Source organism: Struthio camelus, chromosome 10, assembly GCF_040807025.1.
Source record: "Struthio camelus isolate bStrCam1 chromosome 10, bStrCam1.hap1, whole genome shotgun sequence".
NCBI lineage: Eukaryota > Metazoa > Chordata > Aves > Struthioniformes > Struthionidae > Struthio > Struthio camelus.
In genome coordinates, this window is record NC_090951.1 from 2,672,417 (window position 1) to 2,694,036 (window position 21,620).

At 48.7% G+C, this 21,620-nt stretch overlaps 1 protein-coding gene across 6 annotated transcripts in view; it reads right to left on the bottom strand.

Moving 5' to 3' along the window:
* The window catches only part of ZNF469 (zinc finger protein 469), a 281,089-nt gene that overhangs the window by 98,642 nt on the left and 160,827 nt on the right, over window positions 1-21,620 (bottom strand). For 4 of the 6 annotated variants that reach the window (XM_068955996.1, XM_068955997.1, XM_068955992.1 and 1 more), the window contains one exon: window positions 14,858-14,979. The exons of the other annotated variants lie outside the window; for them this stretch is intronic. The gene's annotated coding sequence lies outside the window, so the exon portion shown is untranslated. The remainder of the gene's footprint in view (window positions 1-14,857; window positions 14,980-21,620) is intronic. 6 annotated transcript variants of the gene reach the window in all.

The window sequence follows — 21,620 nt, forward strand, 5'->3', positions numbered from 1 at the left end:
CAGTTATTCTTACAGCTTTGTGCATTCCTTTGGTAACATCAGCGCGGGACGACATGCTGCACTAACTCCCGTAACGACTCGAGTTCTAATTCATCAGCATGGATTGGATTAGAAGGAGAAAAGGTAACAAGGCATCGCCTATGAAATATGCCACGTCCACCAGGGAATCCAAAATGAGACCCACTCTTGCGGAGAAACTTGAGCAGTCCGGTGGCAGGTTCTCTCTGCAACCACTGACATCTTCCGGTTCGCCCCCTCAATCACTCATCTCCTCTGAGGGAAAGCTGAAGCTGGGACAGCGTGTCCTCGGGCCATCCCTTTCTGTCCCTGCCCCTCACAGGCCACAGGGTCTGGCTCTCGCCCTGGCTGAAGGTCACTGCAACCTTCAGCTGGGCCAGCTGAGCTGCTTGCATGCTTGGCCCCAAAGCTGGCTCTGGCAAAGCGACTGGATTAGCTCGTGGGACAGAGTAGCAGCGTGCAGGGTGGGCAGTAAGTGCCAGAAGGTGATGCTGCAGGCAGTAGCCATTTACCCAACCGCTGCGGCAGCTAGGAGAGCTTTGGCTGGCGGAAAGGACAGGGGAGCGATCTCTCAGACACTACCCTGCCAGCGTCCTTTTTGTCACTGTCTGTCTTGGGAGGTGAGCAATGACGCTGGACATTTTGGACAAGGAGCGGAGTTCAAGGCATACAAGTCAGAGTCGGGGCAAGTGTCCATCCCCTTGCCAAGCCCCAACTCCCTGGCTGCTCTGCATATTTGGGGCTCCTGGGGAGTTCACCAACTGCAGCAGTTTGCTCCAATGGGCACTGGGAACTCCTCTTTCTCTTGCCACTGCACTGGATGACTCCCAACCCAGTACCAATGTCTGCAACCGCCTAGCCATGGTGCTCTGCAAGAAGATGGAGGAACAAAGGTGGATAGAGAGTGGGAAAGAGGAAAGTGATCCAGCTCCAATTCCTCTTCCTCTCTGTTTCTGGAGGAAAGTTCAACCACTGCTTGGGCAACCAACCCCCCTTTGGACAACGAAAGAGATAGGGCTACACGAAGCTCCACGCCAAGCATAACACAGCATAACACAGCAGATATAAGAGCACTGACATGACTGCTAACAGGACAGCATCAGCACTTCACAATCCGGTACTGCGGATGTTTAAGACCATAGTGGACCACCACTCCACCATGGTAATTCATGCTTTATTGCCTGTCTATGCAAGAAGAGCTCCTTTCAGCCAAGTCAGTTCAGTATCACCGGCTGAGTACAGAGACTTTCTAAACAGGCCAGAGTGGATCAACGTGCACCTGCAGTCTTACGGATACGTGGTACCCCAACATCACAGCGTGCTCACCGGGTCACAGCTAAACCACCTGAAATTAAACCAGAGCAACTCTTTGATCACACTCTACCCAGCAAAGAGTTTCTGTGTTCGCTGCAGAGCACCTGAGTGACCTTGGGTGAGTCCGTTAATCCATCCCCATCCCGTCTTCCTGGGGCTGGAGGTCCTGGTACAGGGGGACAGGAGTCATAGGGCTCTCCCAGCACTCCTTGCAGCAGGGTCTGCCTTTGACCAAACACTTGTAACTAGCCTCTGGCCTCTTCATGCAACTGTGGGTCCTACTATGGTCACAGCAACGAGTAACAGAGCAGAGAGAAGAAGGACTGGGGCTTAGGGATAAGTGATATTACAAACACTGCTTGGAGGTCGTCATAATACCTGGCTACAACATAAGCAATTAAAGGTAGCCTTTAACTCTGATTTTTCTTGCAGTCAAGTAGTAACTACAATGTTGTTGCAATGTAACATTGAGCATTTAACTTAAGACTGCTGGCATGCTCGCACAAGGATATGACTAGGAGACAGGATGCGCTAATATTTGCCAGTAAGACAGAACAGAAGACAAGAGATAAAGAATAGGATTACGCATAGCACTCTACATACTCACACAATAAAGAGCATTATTTCATTGCTCTTGGGACCATCGTGCAAACTAATTAAAATGGTATTTCAGCATATTGAATTAATGATTCCACTGAGGGTAAGAAAGATTTTATCAACAGGCGTTCTGAAACCTCATTTGCTTTAAAAAATGTACCGGATTGGTAATAATCTAAACAGTGAATGGGCAGAGTCAAGTAGAAACACATGTTTTGTCAAGGCTTTCATGAGGATGAATGACACCATTTCGCAGCCCTGCAGATGCCATCGGCCAAGAGTGAGGCATGGCAGCACACGTGTCTCGTGTTGCTCTCTCCGCTTTGTGCATGGGTCACGCTACCCTCGAGGGAACTCTTATGTTCCCTTTAGCTTAAGGAAAGGACTTCTGGCTGGAAAGACAGGCTGCAGAGATTGGGGTATTTTGCCCAATCCCCCTGCCCCCGGACTGAGCAGCTGCTGCAGCCTCCAGCCTGCACGATCGCCAGGGCTCTGGCAAGGCTGTGGCGGTGGGCGCCCGTGGGGCCACGTTGCTGGTGCAGGCAGCCCCCGGCGTCAGGCAGGGCCACGGGGACGGAGACTGAAGTGAGGCCACCAGAGATGACTACGCCTGCGCTGCCATTCGGCACGAGGCCAGGCACCTGAAGAGGAGCCCGTGGAACCTCCTTGCAGCCACCTACAACTTCTCCTCTCCCTCAGCTCAGCGCTGGGGCTCTGCTTGGGACACAGCTTACGCGCTCCACTTCCTAAACTTGGGATACTTCCTGTCTGACTGGCAGGGGCCTCCTGAGCCATCACTAATGCAGAAAGCTGTGGTGGATAATCCCCTTCCCAGACACAACCCAGATCCAGCCTAGGACCAGCTGGGGGTTTTGCCCCCACTTCTCCCTTGAGAGGCACGTGCGTGACTCGCTACGACAAACTATGCCAAAGTACAAATCTGTGTGTGTGAAGAATACAATGAGAAGTAAAAACCCTTGGCTTCCCTCCCCACTCCTCCCCAGGCTCTGGTCGGCTGGGATTGGACCCTCACGTGGCACAGCCCAATGTCATCCAATGGGCTTTGCCGAGGACGTGCTCAGCCCAGGATCCGGAGGGTGGTGAGGCCGTTAATCGGACTGCATATCACTGCCCCATCACAGAGGAGCTATAAAGTCTTTCCCATGGTCCTGCAGTCAGTCTCAGAGCGAGAATCAGTGCAAAACCAACAAGGTTCTGGAGAGTGTGAACAGATGCCAAAAAGATAGATGAGAAAAACTTATATTTCCAACTGCCAGAGAAGACAAGGAGACATAACAACCCTCTGTTTGGGGGATGGTTTTCTTTAGGGAAGAGGGGATAAGACTCGAGAGGGAGCAGGGGGAAATAGAGTGGGTGTGAGATGGTCTTCTGACAGTTAGAGCATTATTTCTAAGCCAAAAATTCTTCATATCCAACCATCACGTCTGGGTGCCAGAGAACACCCCATCCAGATAACCTCACTGCAGAGGGACGTGTCATGAGTCGGTGTAGCCAGCATTCCTGATTTCGTGCAAACCCCATCAACTGTGGAGCAGCACAGGGCACAGGATTTCCTAGCATTATGTGCGTTTGTTCAGCTCACGGATAACAGAGTTGGCACCAGGGATGTGCCAGATGCATCACGCACAAGCAGATCAACTGTGGTGCATGCGCACAACAGTCAGATGCTTTCCAAACCTGCTCCGATCACATGGACACTCTGCAATGCCTCTGCACTATGCACAAAGATGTGCCTCCCGAGTTGCGCTGTGGCTGAGCCAAAAACACTGCACACATCTGATAAGGTCAGGCTTGTTAAGGCTGTCAGGCATGGAAAACTGCTGGGCAAATACATAAAATCCCTCTAATCCGCCCAGACAAATTCATAGGTGGAAGAATTGACCCTAGCCAGCAAAATACAGGTGTGTTTTGACATCGCTTTAGTGCAGCACCGCCAATATACAACTTACTGCTTATCATCTTTTCGATGTACTGCAATTAAACCACCTTGTTAGGCTGGAGAGACACGAGCATGAATTTTCACACACTAGCGCGAGAGGAGCTCTTTTGCAGGTGAGGGAAGACAGCCGCAAATTAATCACGGGGGCCGCGCAGAGGCCGGCTTGCTCCCCACCATGATGCTAAACATGCCCTCGGTGGCTATGTGCAGCCCTGCCGGGGCTGCGGGTCCTCTGCAACCGCCCGCTCTTCCCCGCATGCTTGTGCAGCCGGATCGCGCAGTGCGCCCTGAGCAGCTGCTGCTCACAGGTGTCGCCGCGATGAACGCACAGCACAGTCAATCATGCGCTCAGATTACAACCGGCAACAATGCGAAAGCCGCTCCCGGCTTTCTGCAGCTGATTCTCAGGGATGGGGAGCTCCACGAGTGCTGGAATGCGCGGCAGCAGGGCTTCTGTAAAGTGAGGCAGGCACCTGGACTTCTGAAAGCAGGCTGGCTGCTTGGTGCGGTTTCTGGACAATGCGCCATCATGGCAAAGAAGGCCAACGGCATCCTGGGGTGCATTAGGCAGAGCGTTGCCAGCAGGTCGAGGGGGGTGATCCTTCCCCTCTGCTCAGCACGGATGAGGCCACATCTGCACTGCTGGGTCCAGGTGTGGGCTCCCCAGTACAAGAGAGATATGGACCTGCTGGTGCATGTCCAGTGAAGGGCCACAAAGATGATTAAGGGACCGGAGCATCTCTCAGACTGAGAAAGCTGGGATTATTTAATCTAGAGAAGAGAAGGCTTGGGGAGATCTTATCAGTGTGTATAAATATCTGATGGGTGGATGTAAACAAGGTGGAGTTAAACTCATCTCAGCTGTTCCCAGTGACTAGACAAGGGCAACAGGCACAAACTGAAACACAGGAAATCCCACTTGAACATACCAAGCCACTTTTCTGTGAGGGTGGTCACACACTGGAACAGGTTGCTCAGAAAGGTGGTAGAGTCTCCATCTCTGGAGACATTCAAAACCTGACTGCATACAGTCCTGGGCAACCTGCTCTAACTGACCCTGCTTGAGCAGAGGGTTGGACTAGGCCAACTCCAGAGGGTGCCTTCCAACCCCAACTCTTCTGCGACTCTGGTTACACAAATGTCTCTTTTTAAAAGGTGCTGGAATGTATAACAACCTTTGGCCTCTGCCTCCAAAGAATGATACACAAATACATGAAAGCTAGAGTTCATGGCTTTCCCACTACAACCTTTCCTTTCAGATCTTCCACTCTGAAATGGGTAATCTGAGTCACAGGTAACAGGTTTACCCCATATGACACAGCAAGTCATTGTGGAGAAAGGAACCCAGGTGTCCTAGAAGTACAGTCTGTAACTAGACAGCATATTTCTCCAAAAGCATCTCTCCTTTAGGACCACAGGGGAAAACAGCTGGTCATTCAAGTCCCATTTCTAGCGCACCTAAGCAATTTAGGCTTAGACCTTTGAAGGACTCAAACCCTTAGAGGTTCCCAGCTCTATGAGCTGCAGCTAAACAGCTTCAAACGGATGAGGCAGAAGGTCCTCAGCTGTCCGTAGAGAGCAGGGCACGGGGATACGCGAGAGCTGCCAGGCATAAAGACTTGCAAGCATAAAGCCATGTCCTCTCCAGGCTGGTGAGGCAATTCTCCTTAGATACCTGTCTGAGGATGTGCTGATTGCCTTTCTGTTGCTATTAAGGGAGTAGAAGGTGATTAGTGCAGGCTTCAGTGTCTAAGCTTTCGATGCCTAAGGTAAAGCAGGTGAATCCATTCTTCATCTACTAAAGGAGTTACAACCCAGGAGGAAAAACGGACTGAACCAGAAAAATCACCACCACAACAAAAAAAAGCCCCTCAAGTGCATTGACCTCCCAGTGAACTTCACGGAGAGAAAAAATAATCTGTCAATTAGGCTGAGCTGCTATCTAATCTGTCATCACGTTACCTGCAAACATGGAGAAAAGAGCTGACAGCTTTCACCTGATGGCAGGGGAACAGTATCGAGCTTTCTGAAGCGCCTTCCCCTTTCCATCCAGGCTGTATTTTAAGGGGGCAGCCCAAGCCAGTGGTTTGCCACTGCTACTGGCTGTTGCTCGCCAGTAGGTGCTGGAATCAGTTCACCCTCGAAAGAAGGACTAGGGGCCCCAGACAGAGGAGAGCTGTGCTGGGGCCCCCTCGGGCAAGATGTAGAGACCAGAGCTTGGGGACGCAGAAAAGGAGCAGGGGTTCTGCAAAGCAGCAACCGCAAATTCTGGTATTTGGGGTAGTTTTAATAACAGTTCCTAAGTGCCCTTTTTTCCAGCCAGAATTTGCCAAACTGCCAAGACAGTCTAAAATAGAGTTCTATTTAAAACTGAGTCCACCACTTCAGTTGTGCTGACTTGTGTAATTCACATACAAGGGTCCTTTTAGACTTGAAAAACTTAATTTAGATGGACTGCTGATTACTGACACTTCACTTCTGCCACTTTATTAAAATGTGTTGCCACAGCTATCCTATAGCAACCGCTGCTAGAAGCTTGCAATATTGCCTGCAGCTCGATGCTTTGGTTTGCAACAAGTGGGGAGGCAAAACCCTATCAGCACTGGAAACTCAAGAGGAGCCCTCTCTCCTTTCTGGCTTGGTGGAGATCTTGGAAGCTGATGACGCTTGCCCTGTTGGCATGGCATCACATAGGGTTTTCAAATGCAGGTCTCAAGAACAAACATCCAGCAGCATGTGGCGACTCCCAGGCAGAAAATTACTCACAGCCATCAATATTCCTCACGCTGTTTTCTATCCAGGAACAGAGCACACCATGGAATGTGTTGGGAACTGGGCCCAGAGAGGGGAAGAGGGCCATGCTCAGTGGAGATGACTCTTGTTTAATGGTTATTTTAATTTTTTAAATCTCGCTGTTATCAGGAGTTTGGTATCCGGATTCCAACAAAGTCTGAGTACGTTTCCAGGCTCACTCCTAACATTTCCCACCACTCAGCTTCTAGGAGAGAAAAAGCCGTGATAAAGTGGAGTGTTCTGGGCTTAGTCAGAGCACACAGGTCAGGCATTCAGATTTGTGCAAAAGCCCTTTCTGAAACATCTTGCTTTGCTGACTCAAGGATCCCCGGTTAAATCCCGAGTTATCCATGGCAAGCCTCTTGAAGAAACTACAATGGGAGAAGGAGCAATGCACAGGCAGAAATACTTTGGGCCCTACTAGGAGAGGCTCCAGTCCGCTCTACAAAAGCTTCTTCAGCCTGTTATGGTACCAACCAGCTGCAGGTGGTGCAGCACCAGAAGCCCTTGCTGTGGCTACGGAGTCACTGCTAGGTTGCAGCCTAACTACAGAAGCCATGTGCAAAAGCTCAGCTCTTGACTGAGAGCTAGCAAAGTAAAGAGAATAACAAGAGGTTATTCATGTCCTAGCAGGTGCCCTATCCAAAGCACCCAAGCCAGTGGTCACATATTCTCCACAATTTCTGAGCCTCCCTCATTGCTAGGTCCGAATATTTTTCTATAGCTTTTCAGAGGGGTTGTCAATATTGTGTGTTTTGCAGCCCTTGGATGCAAAGGTGCTTTCCAAAATACTTTGCTACTCTGAAGAGCTGTCCTTCTAGGAAGCAAAACTCCACAAAGGGTGATGTGCAAGTCCTTCTTTACCCTTTTGAGCAGAAACTGAGCTCTCTTCAGGGCAAGTTAGCTCACTTTAAAAGGAAATGGCATCTTTTCCCTTCCTGGCCAAAAAGACTGTTGCCACTATTACCCAGTATTCTCCATTGACTTGCTCTTGCTTTGGCATCTTCTCTTGTCAAAAGAAGCCCTGAGGAAAGGAGCCTAAATAACCTGGTTGGAGTTGCATTATCAGGCTACCTGCCTGGTGCACGGATCTGGTTCCCGATAGGCATAAATGTATTTGACCTTCCAGTGGTTGCTGCCTGCTCCCAGCAAGTCATCTACCCCAACATAAGGGAGCATGATCCTATCGACACCTCCCAGCACACGTCAAAAGAGCAGCTCCATCACGGTTTCTATCTCACCCAAAACAAAGGCAAAGCAAATGTTCTCCATGCTCAAGTGTGAGGGCCAAAAGGCATCTGCCTTTGCGGAAAGCAAGACACGAACCACTAGCGCAGATTAACCGCACATGGAGCCAGGGCGGCTGGGTCTGCACTGGACCCCTCTGTTCATCTCAGCCCAGCTGCCTCAGAGGTCACCCAAGCCTGGCCATCGCCACAGCAACCAGCGCCAGCACAGCTATTTTGGGGCTGTTCATGGACCTCCAAGGGCCGTGTTCTGGTTGCTACAATAACAGAATCCGTTTTCAGTGTGTCTCAGTTCACACCTGATTTGGAAGGCATTTGACCTCTCCTTCCTCCCCCTCCAGACAGCTCGTTATGGGCCGCAGGACACGGCCAGGAGAGCAAAGCCCGACGGTGGGGCGTACTCCAGCAAAAGGAACCAGAGTCTGGTTTGAAAACACAGCTAATAAAATCGAAAACCTTAGACTATCTAAATCCAGTTCCTCCATTTTTACGATAACCCAATGTATTGTTTGAGAAAAGCCCAGCCTTTCCGCAGATGGGGACTTGCTGGCTGCAGGTCACGGCCCCTTCCAGCTGCTGGCTGCGGCAGAAATACCTTGCTAGGAGAGCAAGAGAGAAATATTTACCCCTCCAAAGTGATCAGCTGCACCGGTTTGACTCAAACCATCGGATAGCTCTGTTCCAAAGTTGTGACGTGCCCTTGCAGTGATAAAGAATAATCTCACCAGAGGCTACTAAATCCCACCAGGATCAAGTGCATTTTACAAGTAACTTTCTTCCTCCCTCTTTGCGTGACCGAACTTTGTGCTTCCCACATAGCGCTAGGAATTTCCTGCTTCCTGAAACAGCAGTAAATACTTAAAGATGCTAAATACTGATCTCGGCATGAGGCACAGTGCTTTTGTCCACGTTTTGGGGCCTGGAGTCTTGGCTCAGGCGAGAACCGCCTCGCACGCCCCATCGCGCCCAAGCGCCACGTCCCACCCACCACGACTCACTCCCCGCAATTCTCTGCCTTTTTAACCAACGGCCGAGTGGTCAGAGCACTCGGCTGGTGACGGAGACCCAGGTCCCCTCTCTCCTCTGCCTGAGTGAGAACAAACCCATATATCCCAGAGAAAATCCTAAATTTGCACAAGAACACTACCTTTGGAGGAAAGGCCAGATTCGGCAGAGCATCGGCACACAATTACACGGGCAAAACAAGGTGCTTGCAGTGAGAGCACCCAGTGAAGGAAAAAAAGAAGCCTTGGCAACAAGCTACCAGCATTTTTACGGTACCAGCAAATATCTTTGTATTTGAAAGAATTCCCAGTTCAGCAGGATTTCATGGAGCTTGAGAACAAAGTCACTTTTTTGTAATAGAAATCTCTCTCCCTGTTGCTGCTCTTCTTCTAATTCCTAATTGGACACGGCAGGCTCTTTCCTATTTCCAATAGGACTGTGCAAAATTATGAGATCCATTAGCTTTGCAGGAAAAAAAAAAAAAAAGTCTCCTCAAATGATTTTCAGGTTCTTCCTTGGAACACATGTGCTTCGTAGCAGGGTAATTTTGTTTGGTGTAATTCACTTTCACTAATTTCCTGTAACTGTTGCAAGACATCTTTTTTTTTTTTTTGTTATTTTCCACATATATTCAGCACTAATTTCTCTTGGAGTAATATTTACGTGCAGAGCATCCTGAGAGACAACGGCGTTTTTCAGTTTGCAGGAACAGCGGGAACGCCCCGTGGACGGCATCACCGGCTCAACGCTCATCTGAGCGCAGGCAGCAAAGAGCTGCCGCGCAAAAACACAGAGATACTCCTGCCACGGCCCCAAGGTTCCCTGCGGTCCTGAGCCCCTCTGAATTGTAGGCCTAATTATTCTGGGTGATTTCATTTCAATAAATTGCTCACAAGTGAAAAACGCTGTTGCAGGGGGCAGAGCGCGGCGCCGCGAGCGCCCAGCCCAGTGCGGGGAGGCCCGGCTGCCGCCCGGACTGGCCGCCGCCGGGCAGCGCGTCCCCTCTCTGCCACCCAGTTTGCACACTTCCATGCCTTCCTCTTCTTCGTTTTTTTTTTTTTTTTAAATTATGGATTCTTTTCCTTAAAATAGCTTTCGTTTCAAGTCAACACAAAATGAGTATCTGTCCTTCATTTTTTTTGATCCAGCTCCTGATCTAAAAATACCAGCTGGCCACAGAGGCCCCGTTATAATTTGCTTTCACCTCCAGGTGGAGCGTTTTGGTTGCTGTTTCGTGGAGGAGCCTCATTATCCTCCGCCGGCTGCACTGCCGCCCGCCCGCGGGGCCCCAACTGGACGCGGCATCGAAAACCAAAGGCGACTGAGCATGCACAACCCCAGAAAACCCTGCACAAGACCTGCACGCACCTGGTGTCGCGGTGCGTACGCCGAGGCACGGCAAGCCCAGCAAAGCAGCCGGCGAGGGCGAGGGGATGCGGGGCCGGAGGCGACGGCCAGGCACGCTCCCCCGCAGCGCCAGCTCCTGTGCCCCGGCGGCAGAGAGTTTCCCCTTGCTCGAGAAGTTGTTTTCCAAGGTAGATTGCAACGTGCCGAGAGGCAGAACTGGAATCCCGGTCGCCAGCCAAAAAGGAAAAATTGCAAAACAGAAGTGGGGAGGAGGGGAGACCTGGATCAGAAACTACCCTCCTCACTTACAGGAAGACAACTGGGAGAAAGCACAGTGTGGAAATGAACTTCCCGAAATAAAGGCAATTTAACGCTAACCAAAACACCCAGACACAGACGAACTTAATCATATTGAAGTGAGTGAAGGTCATTAAACAAACAGCAAAAGTTGAAGTGCTGAGATCGGGAATATATTTAGCTATCAGCTGTTAGGGAGAAAAAATAAGCATCAGGAATACAAGGAAAAAAGTTATCTGAAGCACTGAGACTGATGGAGAAAAGCAAACATTCTTTGCTGACACACAGCACACATAATGGCTCTTTCAGAAAGATGTGAGCAGGGGTTATGAATGGGTTAGGAAGGTAATACGACAATGGCAGGGGGATTTTCCAGTCGCTTTATATGCATTTGCCTTCTCTGATTTCTTCCTCTTCTGCACGGCAGTCTCAACGCCATCATAAAAATTTTTAATGTTGATTGTGGTTGGTATGAATATTGCCAGCCATGGGTTCGTTGTAGGCTGCTGGCTGACCCTTGCATTTGAACTCCTGTTTATGTCGCTTGCCTAGGTGCAGAGTATATGGTATTGCACGCATGGGCGCCTTTGTCAACAGCTTGCAGCTCTGCCTCTGCCGTATCAAACGGGATATAAAGTTTTTACACTGCTGCACCTCCGGTTTTTCTTTATATCAGGTTGGCAAGAGACTGCATTTTTCAAACAAACGATCCGGGGTTCAGTTCTCACCGATGAATTTCACGTTCGTTTTGCAGTTGCAAGAAAATCCATCCCAAAAGCGCAAACGTCTTTCCAGCCTTTGCGCAAATCCACCCTGGAAACCATTTGCAAGTATTTTCCCAAGCAGAGCTTCACGCTGGGCTCGCGATCGCTTGCAGGACCGTATCGTTCGGTATTTGCAAGTACTCATCTGGCAGTTTTCTGTGGCCAAAGGTCTCTGTGAAGCTTGTGGGACTCGTAAAATTGGACTCGACTATTTAGTCACCCAGAACTGTTGACTGAGAACCACTGCTGTGCCTTAAAGCATCTGCGCAGAAGAGGAGGATCCTCAGCTCCGAGCGAGGTGAAGGCCCGCGATCCGCTCTCAGGAGCCGCTCTCAGGAAATAAACCGGAGGTTGGAGTCTGCTCGGCTTGTGAGCAACCGCTTTGGGCACCCTGTGCCAACCTGCTGCGGGGAGAGGGTGAAATCCCCCTGGTGGGAAAGCTCCGAGGTGACCTGCACATCCAAGGCGAGGGGTCGCCCCCGTTCACGGCGCGCGGTGCGTGTCTGGGATGGAAAGCGCTCTAAAAGGCGGGCACGTGGACCAGAGGAGGATCGACAACTGCAGGCCAGCGTGCCAAGCCTCGTGTGATTTCCTCGGGGGCTGAGCACATTTCCTGTGAAGTCTACCCAAGTCTTGATGAAGTTGCCAACTTTACGGCCTTCCTGCCAGCCAGGCTGTCCGCCGCGCTGGGCGGTATGCTCAGCATGGCAATTTTCAGGCTCCTAGATGCGAGGTTTTACTGTCTTTAATCAGACACTTGCTAAATAAGGCACTCAAGCCAGTCTTTTCTGTGACACCTGCGATACAGAAACATATCTGCAGTTGCAAGGTGAATAATCAGAAGAGTAATTGTCCTACTATGAAAAAGCAAGAACCCTTTTCCAAATACAGCCCTCAGTAGGTGCGACGCAGGATGCAGAATTGCTGCAGGGCTCCTGTATGAGAGATCATTCGTGGAACTACCACCTTGATGTGCAAGAAAATAAATCATTCTCTGTGAATTGCAAGTCTATACCAAAGAGGTACCTGAATGGTAAATGCACATGGTTGGGGGGGGAGGAATCAGAGCTAGAAATCATGAGTAAAATCACTCCTGAGAGTCAGTGAAGAATCTGACTCCTTCAGCTGCTTTTAAAAGTATTAAATCAAGCTCTTAATGCCAGCAAAACCTCTGCTGAGCCCTCTAGATTTTACTAAGTCATTAGACGGTCAAGCAAACAGCAGGCCACTGGACATTTTTCAAACTCTATAGAAGAAACCGATGAAGCCATTTATTCTATATGGGAATCAAAACCAGTGCATACAAATTTCCTCTCCCCAAAACATTTCGATGATTAGCTTTGATTAATGGTGCTGCCAGAGGATCATTCATCAGTATTAAATAACAACATCTTTTTCCACATTATTTCCAACTCCCTAGAAGCTCAGAAGTGAAATATATTTCCCCTTTATGACGTTCTTTTTACTCTGTTGGCCATTTGCATACTGGTTTCACTTTTTTAAGGTTGCCCACAAGACCTGCTTGAATATGACAGGGTCGCTCAAAGCCTCTGCACGACACTGGTCCCCCGTTAATGAGCTCTGGGTAGCCCTCTTCCATTTGTTATTGTAGGGTTGCTTGGGACTGGTGGGAAGCCCTTATTGGAAGGCTACTCACTGTTGCTGAGCTTCTAGAGTGATTTTTTTCCCCTTTTATTTTTCTTTCTTCCCTTTTCCCCCCCTTTTTTTAAACTGCCATAAAGCCTTGGATTTGGAAACAACACACAGCGCGCGACACCAACTTTGCAGAGACACAGAATAAGAGAAAGTAGGTCAGACTTTGGGCTGCAACATCTTATCGTGGCAGAAGAAGGAGAAGGGAGGGGAGAGAGCCTGTCCCACGCAAGGCACTCTGCGCTCTCCTGGAGAATCCAGGAAAAATACGGAAACAGCTACTGTGTCACACACACACACACACACACACAGACACACACACACATCTAACCTGGCTGATGGAGGCTTCCATGCTGCTCGAGGCATTCCCCCACTCCTGAACGTGAGATTAGAGCACAGGCTATCGCGGGCTGAACGTTAGGGCTTCTACAGAGGAATTATTCAGGACAGTGTGGTGTAATTGTGGCTCACCCAGTAAGAGACATCATGTCCTAAATACACACGGTGCTTTACACATCTCTCCTGACTGCTGTTCCAACTCTGCTTTTATTGGCGCAAGCCTTACCCTTAATATCACTTTAAATAATTCCCGACTCATGCTATCATAAAGTCGTTGGATTGTAAAACTTTCAGCCTAAGATGCTATAACACAAACTGAACAACAAAGGAAAAATTAAGAAAATGACCTGCATGCCAATAGGTTTGCTACCCTATGACCAATAGAAGTTAGAATAAACTTTCTTCTGCAAAGACATACCGTTTCCCAATGTCTGAATGGTCCCTATCTTAACTGGTCTGGTCAGGGAAGTTAAATACTATAAACCACCATTGTTTTATATTACAGTACAAAGTCCTCAACTGTTAATAAGAATGCTCAGGTTCAAGACAAGGATGCAAGGATGTTCAATCCCAACAAGTCATTAGACTAGCATGTTACACAATGCATTTTAGAAAAGAAGTCACTTGAGAAAATACGTATTTCCTTATTCTCTATTTAAAAGATATTTCATTTGTATGATTCAAACCGTAACTTTAAATCAGCATATAAAATGAAGATTCAATCTACATTTTCAAGTGGCTGAGAGGAGAGACTGCAGATACCATATCTTTAGGCCTTTAAAGTACGCACATTTAGAGAATACATAACCATGTATACATGTGTGTGTGTCTGTGTGTGTGTAAATATATATATAATTTTATATATATAAATAAACCCAAAGCATCTAACTAGCCATTTCTTTATCCTTACCTTGACTCTTAACTCATAGGTTCATTACAGCTGAGACTCTCCAAGAAGCATGCACAAAATGCCCAGAACTAATCTAAGGAAATTTCCCATCTTGGGCAATATCATGCAGCCTCCATCTTTAAGGAAAGATTTCTGCTATCACTAACAGCCAGAAGGAAACGCCTTGCTTGCCATCAGCCGCTTTCAGGCTCGTGGCTCTCCTCCCCTCCACTGCCACTCTCTGCAAGACAAGCCTAGAACTCATAGAAGGCAAAGTCCCAGCAACTCTGCGATAAATATGCTGGTTTTTCCCTACTGCTTGTGATTTTAATAAGCGGGGGCTCAGCTGTAGCCAAAAGCAGTGTCGAATGCTAACGTGGACGTCTAGGGCTCAGGCGCCTCCAGAAGCACCCACGTTCCTTGCACGTGCCTGCAGTTGGCTAAGGGCAATCTTTGCCTCCTGCAGCCACGCGTTGGCAGATGGGCATTTGCCCCGCAGCGAACCAAACGTCACAGGTCAAGCCTTGCCTGCGGTCCCCAGGCCATGGGCACAAGCGCGCTGCAGAGAAAACATTCTGTGCTGTGCTGGTAAGTGATTTACCAACAGAAGAGAAATAAGAAACTATTTCCTTACTGTCGCTTGACCCGGACCACATGCCAGCAGGCAGCGGCGCAGTCTCGGATGACCCTCCGAGCGGAGTTAAGCTGTGCTCCTTCTCCCGTTGCAGTCCCAGCCTGTCATCTGCTGCCAGAAACCTTCAGGAAGAAAAAGAACCGTCAAGAGGTTTTGTTAGCAAACAGAAAGGTCTCTGTTACCGCTCCTCTGATTCTTCACTAATAACTTTATCCTGGGATATTAGTAGTAAAAACAGCGACGGGGGAAAGTGCCGAGGAAATTTTAGAAGCGAAGACTGAAACACAGACCAAACATCCCTTGCAATAGCAGCGCTAATGTCTGCCCTCCAGGTAAGAGCCTGGAAACTAGGAGCACCAGGCACAAATCAAATGCAAGGTCAAACCATACTCCTTGCTCCGGCTGGGGTAATGCTGTGAATGGAGTCAGGTTTCCTTTTAGCCTACAATGTGTTTGTGTCCTTCCCTAAACACCTTTTGGTCTTTCTAGTTACCAGGCAGCCCTTTATGAGAAGTGGTGCCTCCAGGTCCGGGGAGATGAATTGACCGCGACCCAAGCTGCAGTAACTCTGCTGCAGCAGTGAAGGCTGCTACTCTCCAACACTATCTTCCCGGTGCTAAATCTGTGACTTTCCAGGAAATCAAAGGAGGCAATAAGGAATCCCAGGGGACGGGCAGGACTCTGCTCTGGCAGGACGGCACAGGCAGCTCTTGCTTTGCTGTCTTGTCCCTGTTCCTCTGCAGAGCAAAAGCCACGTGGTGGAGTGACCAGAGACCCGTTGGACCTGCCCCTGCTCATGTGCGCTGTGTCCCCCTCTCTAGACCTCCTCCAAGGCAGACCTGCTGCCAGCATGACAAACGAGGGGAAAACAGAGCAAACTCTCCCTCTGGCTACTACTTTAGCCAGACGGGGGGAGCTTTCAGCACGAGCTGGAGAGAGCGAGCGTCATTCTTTTGACAGCATGGGGTACATTTCCAGACCACTGGACACACTTTCTGTCACTGCGAATAGGAAAAAATCTCCAGTCATCCAAAAATGGATTCCAGCAGGCCCTACAGGTAATTCTTAAAACTTAAGACAGCCCTGGAGAGTGATTGTTCCCCTCTTAATCCACTTAAAACATCCATGTGAATGGCAAGCAGGCGTCCCCCCACATTTCTGCCCCCCTCCCCAAAGCCAGGCCCCAGTCTCCACGTGTTCAGAGCAAGACAGACAAAGGCTGCCTTCAATCTCGGCTTTCCAGTGAGTTTAATTTCAGGTCAACAGGCGTATGAAGAATAATTGCGTCAGAGGAATGGCACATGCCTGGCCTACCCAGTGATCTGATGGAACCAGAAGGGCTTTCCAGTGACTGACGCTGTCTCCTGGTCCGTCTTATTCCCACAGTCTGTTCTAGCCGAGGTATCCTGAAAACCACTGAGACCCCCTTCCAGATGCAGAAAGGGTTTCTGACTGGGACATCTCCATTTTCAATTTGACCCCTGTACAGTGTCCTCCACGTGGGTATACATCACATGATGCTCCCAGTCCCTTACCCACTAAGACTGCCAAAACCAAACAGAAAGTAAAGCATGGATCACGCTTCAGGTGAGCCCTCTATGTGCTACCCAGAATAATTGTGACAGGCTGGCAAAACCAGAAATAGTATTTTGTGTGGATATGCCTTTTTTTTTTTTTTTTTTGAGTAGGACACTCTCGAAAATGAGGCCTTCTGTGTCCAAATGATCTCGCTTTGCTTCAAGTGTTTTTAATTTTTAAAGACTGTCCACAGTTGCGTATATATTGCTCTATAAATATTTCACTGACTCACGAAAGAGGGAACCCACAACCTAATCCCTTTCCTTCGAGTTCATCCTTTGACACTTCCTTTACATTCTTCAATGACGCTTAAGTATAATTTGCCTTGTGCTGACCCCAAGCTGTCAAACCACTGTCAGGCCCCCGCACAACGCCGACGGTGTAGGTAGAGCCGATGATAACCGGCTAACGCGATCGCAGTTATAATTGCTAGAACTTGGGATAGTCAGTAAGTACATTTTTTCCACAGAAAGGCTGGAAACCAAACTGTAAAAGATGTTTTTTTCCTTTTCTAATCATCAGCTCACTTGAATAATGGGAAAAAAGCATGATATCCTACCACCTCCTACCAAAAACGGATACAGCAATGTTTCTAGGGACTACTGTTCTGGAAACGAGGATCACACGATACAAGGAAAGAGGAACTGGGCATCAGCCCTCCTTGGGCACCTCTTTAACTCTACAGGTGGCTTGCTGTAACATGCGCACGTGCGACATGTCACTTGACATGCCCCACTGGCATCCCTGGGGGGCCCAACCTTGCCATGTTAGCTGCTACGCAAGTTTTTTCCCTCCCATTTTTCTCTGTCCCATGGGGACCTTGCACTTCCAGCCTTCCTCTAGGACCTGTCCCACTGGCTTTGGTAGGTCCAAGTCAGTGTGAAGGATCCTGCCCAATTTATTCTCACCCATTCCCAAGACAAAAAAAAAGTAGGACCCATGCAAAAGGAGAAAAGGAAAGGAGAAGAGGGAGAGAGAAAGCATGACTCCAGCAGTTTTCATGGTATTTGGCAGGGCTGGAAACAGTGATGGCAATAATTTGACTGTAGTCTCCCGAAAACTGCTTGTCAAAGATTTTCCAAACTCTGAAAAGTACAGAAATATATATTTGTAAGTAACCACCAGACTCAATCAGCTCATCTTGACCAAATACTCCACAATGACATTATTCCACAATGGCATAATCCTTAGAGAAAAACCACAGCATTCTTGGACCCAAAACAGAAACTCGACACATGTAATACCTAATACTAGAGTATACTTTATACTCTGTTTTCCTATGAGTCATTTTCCATCCCACTGTCTGTTGAAAATGCTTTTTGTTTATTTATTAAAGATTCTCTCAATGGCTTTATTGATGACAGAAAAAGAGAGAACGAGGCAGAGATTCAGCGTCCCAGAGACCTGCCACCGAATCTGGCCTAACTAAAGCCATCTGCTCGAGTCAGGAGCCACAGCCTCCGCGACCTGCTGCCAAATCCAGATTTTAAAGGGACAGTGCTAGAAACGGTACGATCCAAATTGGGGGTTGTATGTTAAAACAAAGTCATGTTACAAAACAAGGGAAAAGAAACGCTCTTTAATTTGGGGGGCGAGGGGAGGAGGAAGTTGTTTGTTTTGCTTTTGCTGTCAAAGACTAATTTTGTTTGCGCAAATGGAAACATCCCCAGGCCTATCTGGAAGAACCCGCACTAGGCAGCTTTTCAGCCAGTGCAAGAAAATGGGTAAAAGAAACCAAGTATGCACCAACCAGAAAATGCGAAACCGGCTGGTCTTGTTCAATAGTGACTCACGCAGCAGGACCCGTTTAAAGTCAGCAAGAGACAGTTCAACATCAGTCCCCTGAGTGCAAGGCAAAAGAAAGATAAACCAGCCATTTATTTAATAAATACTTTCAATTGTGCTACTTGAGCAATCTTAATAATGGAACAGCTCAGATGGCGGGGGTTATTTTCCAATGTAATGTTGGCAGGACCCTTTTAAACATCATAAAACAAATGGACGCAAGCTGTGCCGCTGCTGCGCAGCGCCGAGGGTACTGGCCGGAGCCAGGGCTGCCTTGCGCTCGCCCACACCCCGATCGGAGCTGGGCTGCTGCCCCAGCACCCACACCCTGAAACGGGGCAGGAAAAGGGAATCCAACACGCATGCACCCTGTCAATACCATCTGCGCACACATTGCAAACAGTAATTGCTTTAAAACATCTCCAAAACTTCCTATCTGCTGCATCTGCATCAGCTACCAGGTTCCTTGGCAACTGGAAGACTGTCCTTTCCGTCCCCTCCAAAAAGAGCTCCGAGTCTCTGCTTTCAGGAGTTACACCGGGACTTTTTTTCAGGACTTTGAAAAGTGAAACAAGGAGAAAGCCCTACAGGCAGGGGTCTGCCTGGCATGCTCCAGCTCCTGGTAGCTGAATCCAAGCGACACGAAGGGAAAGGCACACATCCTAACTCGTCCCATCGCGCTAGAGCGAGCCTGGCAGTCACCAGCCAGCGGGCAGCGGAACAACCCAAATATCAGCAGTCACCAAACAACACGACCTGTCTGCGCTCGTAACCAATGAGACGAGCATCAATGTGTTCATGGTCCGCGGCAGACTGGATTAACTAACGGCCACCATCCATGCAACGGGTGCTGTGAATCAAAGGCCCCACAACAAATACACTCACCTCCTGATGACGATTGCGTTGCAGCAACGAAGAGGTACGCTGTGTGAAGCTCGCGGCATATGGTGGGACTTGTTCACATTAAAACTATTAATCACAGATCTAATATTAAAAACATCCTTGCTTCAGACAGAGGCTCCCTCTTCCCAAGCTTCAGCAAAATACAAATAATAAATATATGCTTTTATATACATGCATCATAAAAATATGATACAAGTAAGAAAGCCAAGTCAGCTCTCCAGACCTATCTGCTGTGCTGACAGGAGATCCCTGGTGCAAGTGTTACACATTTGCCTTATACTTATTCTTAAACAAAACGAGCAAAGGTCAAAACTATGTTCCCTTAGGAGGGCACATTTGCTGTCCAGATGGTAACAAAATATGAAGGCCTTTTCTGTGAGCAGAATGGACAAATAGATGTTCTGCAGCCCTAGCATCATGCTAACCTTTACACTGTACAGTACGCATGCATGTTTGCCCTTGGGCTTATTCATCAGAGCCATGGTTTGGGAATAGCAAAGCAGAAGGCAGGGAGGGTACCGTATCCATATGCTATCTGGTCTTGGATCACATCAAGCCCAGTGAAGCTCAGTCTACAGCCTTAGAGCCTTTATCCAGTCCTGGTGCAAAGTTCATCCTTGGGATGGAAACCCTGTCTGCAGCACATGGAGTTTCATTTCTAATGTTTGGCAAAGCACTAAAATGACTCAAGAGCAGTTTCTCAAAAGATGGGAATGTCTGTTGGGAGAAGAAGAGAAAATAGACTGAGGCTGGGATCGACATCAGTTTAACTATGTTTCTTGGGATGACTGGATTAACTTGTTGGTTTCAATAAATCACAGATAAGTTTCTTCCCTACTTGTCTCCTTTTGGGAAAAAGAACTAAGACTGAGGAGAGCAGCTTTCCTTCAGCAGCAACAGCTTCCCACCTTTTAGCAAGACATTCTACCCCGGGGATTCCTGTTCTAGTAGAGATGCACAGAGATTTGAGAGCTTGTGGAGGGCTGGCAAGAGGACGCTCAGGGATCAAGGGAGTGGTGCAGTGACTTTTGCCATTTAACATGGGCATTAAAGCCACACTTGGCAACGCAGCGAAAGACAGAGAGAGGTAAAGGGATTTGAGCCTCCTTCCCACCACCCCCAGCAGTTTGGTGGATGTGCTCCTGGTCACGCCATAGGGAAGACACACCTTGCAGCTTCCTCCAGACCACAGCACGGAGCAGAGCTCTGCTGTGGAAAGCACCATGCAGAAACTCAAAGGAAAAAAAACAGGGCCATGGCATGGAGTCAAAGTGCCTGGGTCCTATGATCCTGGAGGCAATACTTCAGACTGAAAGCTGCAACGATTCCCAGTTGTTTCTGTTTTGTTTTCTTGGCCTAATTTCTTTCAGGCTGTCAATAGCTGCATATCCTCCACAGAGCCAAGTATAAATCTAGTCAATCCCTAGGTTATCCTAGAGCAAAAGAAGGTCCTTATTGTTATTTTAACCAGGAAAGCATGCATTTTTGTTGGCCTGAAAACTGCAATCAATACCCTTGGAGCAGAAGTACTGTCCACCTGCCACCTCCCCTTTTTGTATCCCACAAAGAGCCTGAGCTTCTTATAGTGGTTTGTTCCTAGATTGAACTACCAGATAGGAGTGAATGGCTCTAATGACAGGAGAGCTGGTGCTCTTTAGCTGTGGTTTTTGTATCTCACTCCATATACCAAAGCTAATGCAATGTGAAAACTATTATCCAATCACAGAGTAGAGCTAATTCTCCAGGACAGGCTGAAGCATGCAAATATAACAATGATCTTCGCCATTTGCAACACAATGGAAAATTGCTAATAAAAGTTCCTATTGTGTCGGGGATGTAATACTAACCGCATGGTATTTCTCTCTCCCTCCTCCCACCCTTCCCCTTTTCAGCCAGGCAGCTAAAAATGGCTCAAAACTTCCCAGCTCGAATGCTCTTGAGGCCAAACCGTGATGCTGAAGCACAAGAGAAAAGGGCAGGATTCAAGGTCCGAAGGCTGCCTCTGGCACAGGCAATCGCTCAGCTCTGGGCAAAGCACTGCTCCCACTCCCTGCTCGAAGCTCAGGAGCGCTGCCTCCAGCTCTGCTCCACGGTGGATTCCCCAGCAGCACTGGGATCCCATTGCCCTCCAGCCCGCCCCGGGAATGCTACCCCATGTGCTCAGCACCACACCGCGGGGGAGCGGGTCCCCGCATCCCCGAACGCTGCACCTGCACCCTCCCACCCAGCCACGCAGTTGCGGCTCATGTCGTCATACAGCGCGATCCAAGCTCTTTCCCCGTCCTTATAGTTGCAAAGACGCCCTGCTTTTGCCACGCTTCTCCCTCTACTTCCCCTAAAGAGAAAACTGTATACACGCACATATGCTGCCTTTATGTCTGCCTACACCCCCGTCCCAGCCCCAGGAACGGAAGCCCAGACAGAGATTAAAAACCGGGCCAGTATTTTCAAGGCTGGATGCCTCGAGCGAGGCTCCCTGATCCACCTTGCGGCAGGG